The sequence below is a fragment of the Adiantum capillus-veneris genome, chromosome 9 (assembly GCF_014529385.1).
Source record: "Adiantum capillus-veneris isolate H3 chromosome 9, ASM1452938v2, whole genome shotgun sequence".
Classification (NCBI taxonomy): Eukaryota; Viridiplantae; Streptophyta; class Polypodiopsida; order Polypodiales; family Pteridaceae; genus Adiantum; species Adiantum capillus-veneris.
This window is the reverse complement of record NC_140939.1, coordinates 38,246,520-38,258,025: the sequence shown is the minus strand read 5'-3', so window position 1 is coordinate 38,258,025 and position 11,506 is coordinate 38,246,520.

Here is an 11,506-nt window from a genome sequence, read left to right as displayed (position 1 = left end):
TCCGCCGAGCAGTCATTTTTTGTAGGGCGTGTCCAGCTTCTAACACTCGTGTAAGTTGAAATTCTCTCTAGTTGCTCCGTCTCTAGCACACGACCAGAGCGCAGATGCATGTGCCGTTGACAACCTACAAGCGTCAGCGATTAACCTCGAAGGTTAACCGCTTACTTTTTTAGGCGTCCGTTTTCACTCGTTTTCTTATGTTTTTTAATATTTTTGAATGATCGGTTTTTTTATTAAAGTGTGTGATAGCTCAAAACGAGCGTATCACTCAGAGGGTCGCGGTGTGCTTTACAACACAACGTTCGGTCACTTGAAGCTCCGTTGGTCCTCAAAAAAGTCAACTTTTAGCTACGTGTGAAGCTAAAATACGTGATTTTAAAGGGGACTGAGGCCTGAGCCTGAGCGTGAGCTTGGGCTTGGGTCTGGGAGATATTATCGATCCCGGTCCTACCTTTAATTTTATTTTATTTTTTTTTATTTTTTTATTTTTGGGATAAGGTCGTCACGGCCTGCGCGCGAGCACACACACACTCTACCTACCTACTTCCAACTAATACACCTTTTGTTACACACTGACACTCTATTAGCTCTCACAGATCTACTTCCTACTTACTGTACTTTATATTACACAGAACTAACAAACTTAGTACTAACACCTTACACAGAGAAAAAACATAGTACCTTTGAAAACTCCATTAACAAAAAAATACACAGTACCAACACACAATCCACCTACCTTAGGTTCCGGGCCTGTGCGTGTATATCGCACGTGTCAATGCAAGGAACTTGCCGATACACTGTGTGCGAGCCACAAATGGCTCCAAGCACACAACAAGCCTAAACTAGTAAGCTCAAAGATGGCGTTGGTGTGTCACTCACCGCTCTACGCTTCCTGTCGTGGAGGATTCTTCGCCGCCGCGAAGAAGAGGGAGACGTCGCTACGCTCCACTCAACCGCCTCACCGCTGTCGTGCCGCCTCAATGCTCTCTCTCTCTCTCTCTCTCTCTCTCTCTCTCTCACGCATACACACACACACACAAGGAGATGAAGAAGAAGAAGATGGAGATGGAGCAAGAGCACTCTTCAATTGCACAAATGAGAGAATGAGTGAATTTTAGGTTTAATTGACTTTTATATGAGCTTGCTCCATTCACACTTGGGCGCCCATGCTTAGCCAACTAATCCCTTGAATGTTCCAGTTAGAGTGCCCCTCTCATCGCTGATCACTCTTACCCTTTTTCTATTGGACCAACAAGCCCGGTACCTGACTCTACCAAATAAATAATACAATGTCCATCGTAGGTGATAGGAATGTGCGTGAGGGTTAACAAGGCCCTCGACGGGGACCCAAGGTAGTACAAACCAAGACCCAAACATAGCGGCTAGTGACTCTTCCTCTGACTACGACGTCATGGAGGGTTTCCCAATGCCTAATTCTGATAGCTCAAGCGAAGACATGCATGCCATGGGCCCACGGTCCGGGCCGAGCATGCTGCTTAGCCGTTTCAAGGAAACCTTTAGTAGAGCCACTCGCTCTAAACATGGAGCTAACGATGTAAATGAGGGGGGTGGAGAAGTAAATTCTCCATTCATGACCATGTTAAGGCGGTTACGCCGCTAGCGGAAGCTAAATAGCGAGAACTCAACCAACAACAGAATTTGTCAGACGAGGACGGAGCTTGACCCGCAGGTGCATGGAAACAACTAGGTGGGTGTCAAATCACCTACTCGACCTTCTAATGACAATCACTACTAAGGAAATCAAATCTAAGTTCTAAAATACGCAAGTGACTGAAATCCGTACTACGAACGAATGCTATACGAAACAGGATCTAGAATCATTGAATCGATCTCAAACTCAAGGGGAAGTCTATACACTAGGTAAGAACAACACCCTAAAGACTTGAACTGCAAAATCAACCTATAACCACTCCGTGCGGCAAACGCGTATGAAGACAGGCCGAAAAATACAGGTGACCGAAACTTGACCCCGATGGTACTAATGTGTAGCTCTACTCGTTGTGGTTCTATAGATATGCTGCACGCTCTATTTCGACACACGAGTTGGAAGAAAACTCACACCAAAGCTCGTAGGAACTTACCACACATAGAAGCCGATAGCGCGCACTCTTGGTATCTGTGCATAGCTCTCACCGTTGCTAACACAATGGCGGTGTCGCTTCTCCAATGGCGGCCCCGTAGCTCGCGTAGCAAGAAGATAAGACTCTCTCTCTCTCTCTCTCTCTCTCTCTCTCTCTCTCTCTCTCTCTCTCTCTCTCTCTCTCTCTCTCTCTCTCTCTCTCTCAGACACAGTCACGGTGCTCAAAAACTCACTTTGATTAATAATTGAATCCCCCTTAGGTTACAAAACTTTGGCTTATATACCTCAGCCTTGGAGGTGAGAACATCTCTAACTATTTACATCAACAGGTGAAATTACTTCGGGATTACAAGCTGGAAACTCAATTGAGTCCCGTTACTTAATGAATGGCTGAAATCAAAATTAATGTCGGAAAGACAGTTATTACAATCAATGGTTACAAAATGATGGGTGTGAGCAAAAATGTGGGTGTGATCCTCTGCTGGCTCAACACTTCCTCTGTTGGCTCAACACTCCCCCCCTCCGCGTTCATGTCGTCCCTGACATGACTTTTAGGCTTGGTCAATAGAGTCCTGTCGTCTTGAGCATCTGCAAATGTGATTCGTAGAGTAGGTTGCCGATGGTCAAGGTTGGGCCGAATATTTTGCTTTCGTGAGTGAAAAAGCCGGTGTAGAAAGCTTCTTCTAATGTTTGCATGTGGAAGCTAGGCAAAAACATAATTCTTTGGTATAAGAGATGTAACACCTTTGGTGATGGCTGCAATGAAAGATCATACATCATATCCGTCACTGTGTCGGCCGTCGATAGTAGACTCGAGGTCGTGGCTTTATCTCGCGCGAACACTTCAATGCATGCTAAGAGAGTCCTGTAGATTTTCTTTAGCATCTGACACGAAAGGTCAGGAGAGCCAGTAAAGAGTTTGATTGTGCCCGTTAGGGTTTTCACCATGTAGGCTTTACCTATTCTCTCTCCTACCTTTGGTCCTGGCATCCTTGGGTAATTAAGCCAATTTGGCTTCTTTTCTACAATCCTGCCATGCTCTTTCCAGCTTCTGACTCTTGGCACCGGGCAGAAGGTTGCATCCTCCCGAATCTCCTTTGGAGCCTCTACCAAGTAGATGAGGTAGGCTGGGTATTTGTTCAGCCAACCTTTCCTCCATCTAGGTTGAGAATCTACAATCTTCTTTGATTGTTCATCTTTTGTGATGTCGCCTTCGTAAAGAGCGACATACTGCTCCTCCTCTATTCTCTTTTTCGTCTTTATCACTTCAAATTTCATCAGAGGGAAAGGCAGGCTGGGTTGCATCCACTCTTCATGGAGCACTTTTGTGTCTAAACCTTGAAGTCTAATGGAGATGAGGAGTCTCCTTTCCCATTCCATTTCCGCCTTGGCACTTTCCTCTGTTGACTTTTCTATTTGGTCCTGGAGCCTTTTTTCTTCTTCTTCAGAGATTCCTGAAGTTGAGGCCACTTCTTGAACTGGGGCTAGATCTTCAATTGTGGTTGCCTCTCCAGTTTCTGGTAGCTCTATGGCTGCTCCCCCTGCTTCTTCTTGTGGTGTCTCTGTTTCTCTTCTTTGTTGCTCTTGGAGGTCTTGGAGCTGTTTGCGGAGGGCCTCATTTTCTGTCCTCAGTGTTTGGTTTTCTGATGTGAGCCTCTCCTCTGCAGCCAATGATCCCTCCGCCATGTACAATCTTTGCACTTGCTCTAACCTTAGCTCTCTTTGCAAACTTCTGACCTGATCTTCCAGAGCTGGTACGAGGGCTCCCTCTTGTTCTGTTCTTGCTCTGCTAGCTCTAGGGGTGGTCCTGAGTCTCGTGATTGTCCTTTCTTGAAGTTCGACTCTTTCCCTTAGCTCAATGAGCTCATCCTTGGCTTTCTCCAGCTCATCTTCTATTCGCTCCTTTGCTTCCTGTGAACTTGTTACCTCTCTTGAAGCTTCGGCTAGTTGGAGTATCAAGCCGTCTCTCTCGTTTTCTGCGTCGTAGAGTGATGCTTTATGACTTTCAGATTCAGTCATAGCATTCTCTAACTTCTTCTGCAACTCTGCTTCCTTTTGTTTTGCTGTCTCAATTGCTACTTCCTTTTCTCTGGATCTTTCTTTAATCTTGCTGAGCAGTTCATGCACCATGTGCATGTCTTTTTCATCTTCATCTGTCAACTTGACAGCTCTTTCTGCCACCACCTCCAATGGCTTCGGCTCTTCTAGTATGTTCTGTTCGTCCATTTTCTCTTCACTCTCCATTGTACCTTTTGTCTTTTCCTTTGTCCCTTTCCGATCATCTTGTTTTCGTAGGGATATCCCATAAATTGCCTCCAGGGCCTCTTCTTCACTGTATCCGATCGCTACCAGATCCTCATAATCATCTTTCTTTTGCTGAACTGGATATATCTCCTTTTCCTTGGTCCCGGCCTCCGGCTTTTCCATAACTTCTGTTTCTATTTCTATTGTGGTCTCCTCCACAATAATTTCCGTCTTCTTCGGGCTTGGTACATCAGTAAAGGAGGGCTGATTGTCCTCAGACATCTTGGCTTTCCCTTTGTTTGCTTGCCCGTCTTTCTCTCGAAGTTCAGTAGACTCATCTACTTCCTTCTTCTCCTTGTCGTCCTTTTTCAGCTCAGCTTTTAAAAGCTGTACTTCCTCTTCAGTATAAGGCTCGACAGGTTGCTGCTCCAGTATGGCCTCCCACTCCTCATAAGCTCTAATATATTGATCATATTGATCAACATGTGGCCTGGCAGAGCTGGTTCCGACTTTAGTGGGTTCTGGGATCCACATTTCTTCAAAGTCCCCCTTTAGAGCTCTTTCCGCTCTAAACTGCTCCACCAGCCTTTCCATTCTTGCGGCTTTTTGACTTTTGGTTTACTTGGGATCAGCCTTCTTCTTCGCTTTCTTCTTTAGCGGCTCGTCCACAGCCTCTTCAGGTTCTGAAACTATTTCTAGTTTTCGGCGTGCTCTTGTGGACACCCTCTTGGATACTTCTTGCTGTTCTTTCTCTTCATCGGCTTCTCTAAGCCACTCATTCTGGGAGGGAACCCGTGGCCCTTGATCCCTAGCTCCAATAGCTTCATAAGCTATTCTTGTTAGGATTTCTTCTCCTCCTATGTACTTTGGCTTCTGGTTGTGCATGGCGATTACTTGCTCGTGGATGTATTGAGCATAATTCACCTCTTTTGGCATGTTTCTCTTCAGTGCCCATGTGATGGTTGTCGCAATGGCATGGGGTGGTGTAGTATACTTCTGCGGTCTTTTACTGCACACATGGAAAAACTGGTTGTATAATCGGCAAAGGGTTGCCGCTCGTTGATCTGCCATATCTCCGTAGGTTGTATTTTGTTTCTTTGATCCATAGACCTCTATGGCCTCCCATCTTTCTCTGACAGAACTCCCTTTGTTGTGCAACTTCAATGCATCTGCAATGAGCTGTGGAGTGATCTGTACTTCAATTGTTTCTCCATCCATGGCTGTCAACGTGGCTTTCCCATCCTTCTGAATGGATGTTGCCAACTCATACACTCTTCTTGTGTCTACACCTGATGGTCTCGAGGTGAAGAACCTGTGTAAGTCAGCCTTTTCCAGGTATCTGCTGATGTTCTCTAATCTGCTATAACCCACTAATTCTCGTGGGATCATAGGTACATCGACCGATTGCCCTTGAGGATCTCTGAAAGTCCCCTGGTAGATCTTTATTCCCTCTTTTTCTAGTACTGCTTCCTCCACCCAAGTCTTGGTTGGCTTGAGGGTTTCTGTTGGAATATCAAAAGGTTCTGCTTCTGCAAGAGCATCCTTGATGGTTGGTCTTTTTCTCTTAGTTGCCGATGACTTAGCGGAATCCATGGATCCTCTCATGTCTGGTGTCCTCTGAGCTCTCGTAGCAGTCGTAGAAGGCGGTAGAAGGTCGGATGCTCTTGTGTGCTCTTTGCTCTCTCCAAGAAGGTAATAGTGGAAATGAGCTTGATAGTGAAGTGAAAAATACTTAACTTCGGGCTTCCCGGATCACTTGTTACCAAATTTGACATGTGCTCCTATCTCGTCGTGAAATGCACTTTAGGATTTGAAATTTCTCAATTTGGACTCCATTTGACCTGTTTCTGAGAAATCTGTCCACTTTGCCAAAATTCTGTCATTTCAGGCTTTCCGCAACTTTTTCAGAATTGTACCCAATTTTTATCCTGGGTTGCCCTTGTCATTAGGATCATCACCGTCTTCTTTTCTTTTTTCCGATCTCATTTCACCTGCTTTTTTATTTTTCTTTTATTTTTATTAAGAAAATCATAAAAATAAAGGAAAATAGCAAATTGAAGCCAAAAAATTCCAAACATACACGATAAATAGCTGGTAACCCTGTGTATATGAATATACACTTCTTTGTGATTTCTGGACTTGGATTACCACTTTTTTCCACTTTTTAGCTCCAAAAACACTCTTATTTAGTGATATTTACACATCTAGAGACCCAAATTCATCATTTGATCTCTTCTTGTTGCAAAACAAGATATATAAGGGCATAAATATTATCAATATCCGCAATCAAACATAAAAAATTGCAAAATCATGTAAGACACTGCCCTTGTAATATAATTTTTGTTTTTCTTTGTTTTTCCCGCTTGTAGCTGCTTTGTAGCTCCTGTATACCTTCCCCCCTCCTAGTCTGAGTCCTCCCGGACGACTATGAAGTGTCTGTGGGTGAAGCATTGTAGTTGTTTTGGTCATAAGTTCCCAATGCAATTGTAGAGCGACGATACAACATTCTTTCCAATAAAGCTGCTCTTTGTTTGATTGAAGGATTGGTGGTCGGGTTTTGGGTTGGTTTTGGCACTTCGGTAGTAGAATCAGTAGATGGACTCTTCGTTACCTTGTTGTCTTTTTTCACAATCCAAATCTGCTTCCGCTTTGCTTGTGTTTGCCACAAACTCTTTGCGACCCAAACCTGCTTTGTTCTGTGTGTTAATTTCCTCGCCTTGAAATACCTAGGAGTTTCCGTTGATTGTATTGAAGGGAGTTCCTGTTTACAAATCTTTGGGATCCAAATTTGCTTGCTATTGCTTTGTGCTGTCATGAACTTCTTTGGAATCCAGATCTGTTTCACTGTCCTTGATTGTCGGGGATCACTCTGTTGTCTGGTATTGAAGACTCTGTTTGTGTTTTCTGGCACCACCTTTTTTGGTCTCCATACCAACGTTGACTCCGTTTTATCCCAAGGTTGAGCTGTTATATTATTGCTTGTCTTCCTTATCCAATGTTGAGAGTTCCTCGTCGACGAGCAATCCAGTTGTGTAGAAACTTTTGGTTGCCATTGCTTCTTCTTTTTCTCTGTTTGTTGTTTGCCCTTGTCTGTGGATTCGTCCTTTGGAGTTGGCTCTTCTCCTTTGGTGAACTTAACTGATTGACTTTCACCTTCGTATTTGATAAGCACTGAATTAGAACTCCAGTCAATCATTGCATTATATTGCTTCTGCCATGGTTGTCCTAGCAATAATGGATGTTGTGTAGCTTGGTCTTCAACCACGTAAAACATATGAGGATACACATACTGGTTAATCTGTATATGTAAAACTGTGCATCCGACAGTTTTGATTGAGTTCTCAGAGTAACTTTTTAACTCTTGCTTGGCAGTTTGTAATTTCGTGTCATTTGTCAATTGTCTATACAAACTGAGTGAAAGTAGGTTAGCTTGAGCTCCTGAATCCAATAGTGCTCTGGCTTTAATTTGGTTGGTCCCTACTTTGCATTCAATGATGGGTTCTTCTTTGTCATTCCCCATTTCTGTTATACTAACTGCGTTTATTCGTATTGCTCCTTCATTGCGCTGTTTCTGACGCATTAGTCTTCTTTTCTCCATTCTTTCCTTCGCCTCAGCTTGCGCTTCCTCTACAATCTTTTTCTTTTTTTGGACACGCAGCTTTTCTTGATGTATTTTGAGAAGCATGTCTTGTGTTAGCGGCAACAGATACTTTTTCACTCTGCATCCACTAATCCAATTGGGCATTTCTTCTCCGTCTAATGTAGCAAGCTTGACGGCTCCACTTGGTGATAGATCTTTAATCACCAGAGGTCCCATCCCTCGCTTTTTAAGCTTCTTAGCATGCTGTTTCAGAGTGTAAACTAGGACATAGTCCCCAACTTTAAACTCTTTAGTCCGCACATGCTTATCAAAAAATTCCTTTTGTCGCCTTTTTTGAGCGTAGATGGAAGCTACTGCTTTTAGGCGAAGCTCATCTAGCTTTTCCAGGTCATCTATTCTATCAGAGAGCTCATGCCCTGTCCACTCTAGATCTTTAGCCACCCTTAAGGTTGAAATCAAGGATTCTATTGGCAAGATAGCATGTAGCCCAAAAACCGTGTTATATGGGGTCGTTCCTATGGATGTTTTATACGCCACCCTATATGCCCATAATGTTGAATGTAACTTTTGGTCCCAGTGAGTTCTCGACTCAGATACAATCTTCGTAAGGACCGTGCATATGGTTTTGTTTGTTGCTTCAGCTTGTCCATTCGCTTGTGGATGATACGGAGCTGATTTCCTATGGATTACCATGAATTCATCTAGAAGGATCTCTATCACTTCATTTATGAAAATGTGTGCCTCGATCACTCACAATTTCTATTGGCAATCCATATCGTACAAAGACGTATTCATACAGAAATTTTGCCGTGGTCCTGGCATCTGCTTTTTGAGTTGCCTTTGCTTCGACCCACTTTGTTAGATAGTCTGTAGCCACAATGATGTATTGTGCATGAGTCTTATATGCAGGAGGTGAAATGGGTCCGACATAATCAATCCCCCATTTTGCAAAATCTCTTGCCCCCATCATTGGTCTAAGCGGCATATCATCTCTTTTAAGTGGTACTTTGGTCCGCTGACAGTCATCACACCGTTTAACGTATTCCTCAGTGTCCATATGTAATGTTGGCCACCATATTCCTGCGGCTAAGACAAGTTTTGTTGTCTTATCACCTGAGAAATGGCCTCCACCTACTCCTCCATGAGCTTGCTCCAGGATTATCACATACTCAGACTCTGATGCGCAAATCCTAAGCTGGTTGTCTTTACCTCTCTTATAGAGTTGATCTCCTATTAAAGCGTAATCTCTAGCTTCTATCTCTACAGATTTCTGACGAGCTTTTGACGTTCCTTCTGGGAAAGTTCTATTTGTGAGATATTCAACAATATACTGACTCCATTCTGGAGCGATCATTATCTGATATAATGTCGAATACTCGGCTGGCGGTTTTGATGAACATACAATACATACAGTGACATATTCATGTACGCTTTCTTTCATTCCTGGCCAATAGACTCCCAATTGTAACAAATTCCTATATGTGTTCCTTCTTGAACAATGAAATGCACATTCCTGAACATGTGCTTCGCGTAGATATATACTATATTCCTCAGGATTGATGCATAGTCGTAAAACATGATCATTTCCCAATTGATACAACCTTCCTGCAACCAATTGAAGATTCTTGGATTGCTGAATAGCAATATGTTTCAGGTTGTATTCTCTTCTATCGAACTCTCCTCCATAGGTTAATAGGTTAACGACATTTTGAGACCACCTCGGTATCATTTCTATGTTGAACAAGTACGCGTCTGGCATGTCGTCATCTACTCCTATAGGGTCTTCTCCATTCGTCAATCGCGAAAGATGATCAGCTCTAAGATGTGTTTTTCCTTTCTTTACTACTACCGTGAAGTCGAATTCCAGTAAGATAATGAACCATCTCACTATTCTCCCGGTATTGCATGGTTTATTCACTAGGTAGAGCAAGGCTTGGTGATCCGTAAAAAACACAAACTTGTTGGCTAGAAGATAATGCCGAAATTTCTTCACAGCATAGATCATTCCTAATCCTTCTCGCTCTGTTGTGGTGTAATTCTTCTCTGCATTGTTGAGCTGTCGACTGGCGTAACAGATAGGAAAATCCATGTTTCCTTCTTCTGGCTGAGCCAGAATACATCCTATTGCATATGCCGAAGCATCTATATGCACATGGAATATCTTCTCCCAATCTGGTGATTTCAAGACTGGAGCAGTAATGAGTGCCTCTTTCAATTTCTTGAACGATTCCTCACACTCCTCTGTCCATTCAAAGTTCACTATTAGCCTGTAAAGTGGTTGGCCTATTATAGCGTACATGTAAATGAATCGTCTATAATATCCGCAATGTCCCATAAAGCTCTGCACTTGTTTCGCATTGGTTGGTCTAGGCATATCCACTATAACCTTTATCTTCTCTAAATCCGTGGATATTCCGTTTTGTGAGACAATATGTCCCAGAATTCTGCCTTGTCGGACCATAAACACACGTTTCTCAGGATTGAGACAAATGCGATATGTCCTACATTTCTCAAATACTTTTCTTAGGTGTTCTAGATGCTCATCTCTCAGAAGAGAATGTACACACAAGTCATCCATGTATATTTCTAGAAACAACCTTAAGTATTCTTTGAAAGCATGCGTCATCAGCCTCTGGAAGGTTGCGGGAGCATTGGTTAGACCAAAAGGCATAACCCGATAAGCATAAATTCCCCACTCCGTTGCAAAAGCTGTTTTATGTTGATCTTCTAGTGCTATGGCTAGCTGGTTATATTCTGAAAAACCATCAAGAAAGGAGTATGCTGTTTTCCCTGATACACGCTCTAGAACATGATCAGTTATCGGCAGGGGATAATTGTCCCTGATTGTTGCAGCATTCACTTTCTTTAAGTTGACACACACTTGGAGTTTTCCGTTCTTCTTAGGTACTACCACAATCGGAGATACCCAATCGGTGTGTTCAATCTCGTATATGAATTCAGCTTCCATTAGCTTATCTATCTCTTCCTTGATTCGCTTAGCAAAAGTATCATTATATGTGTATGGTCTCTGTCTGCTAGGCTTTGCGTCTTGTTTCAGTGGGATTGAGTGTTGGCATATCGATGGGTCAACTCCCTTTAAGTCCTTATAAGACCATGCAAACACATCCCTATACTCTCTGAGAAGACTCAAAAGTCTCTCTTCCTTGCCTGGAGACAAATCTGTGGCTATGTAGACCGGTCTAGGTGGCTCACCTGGAGCTGCTAAATCAACTTTTTTTGCATCCTCCGGTCCGTCATAAGATTCGTTCTCCTTCCTCTCTTGAATAGGTGGGGTTAATATCACCTTCCTATTCTCTATTGTGAATTTCCTATAGTGAGAGGGAACATCCATGTTTTCCTTGATTTTGACGTTTTCGTCCTCTCCACTCTCAATTTCTGTCGTCCAAACTTCCTTCAGAGTTTTCTTGAGCTCTCTGTACTTGTTTCTACGTTCTAACTTGGACTCCGTGTATTCTCTGTTGCGCTTGTTCTTTTCTGATTTTTCTGTTTCAGTTTTCGTTCCATTCTTTTGAACTTGATTTCTTGAGCCTCTTTTGTCT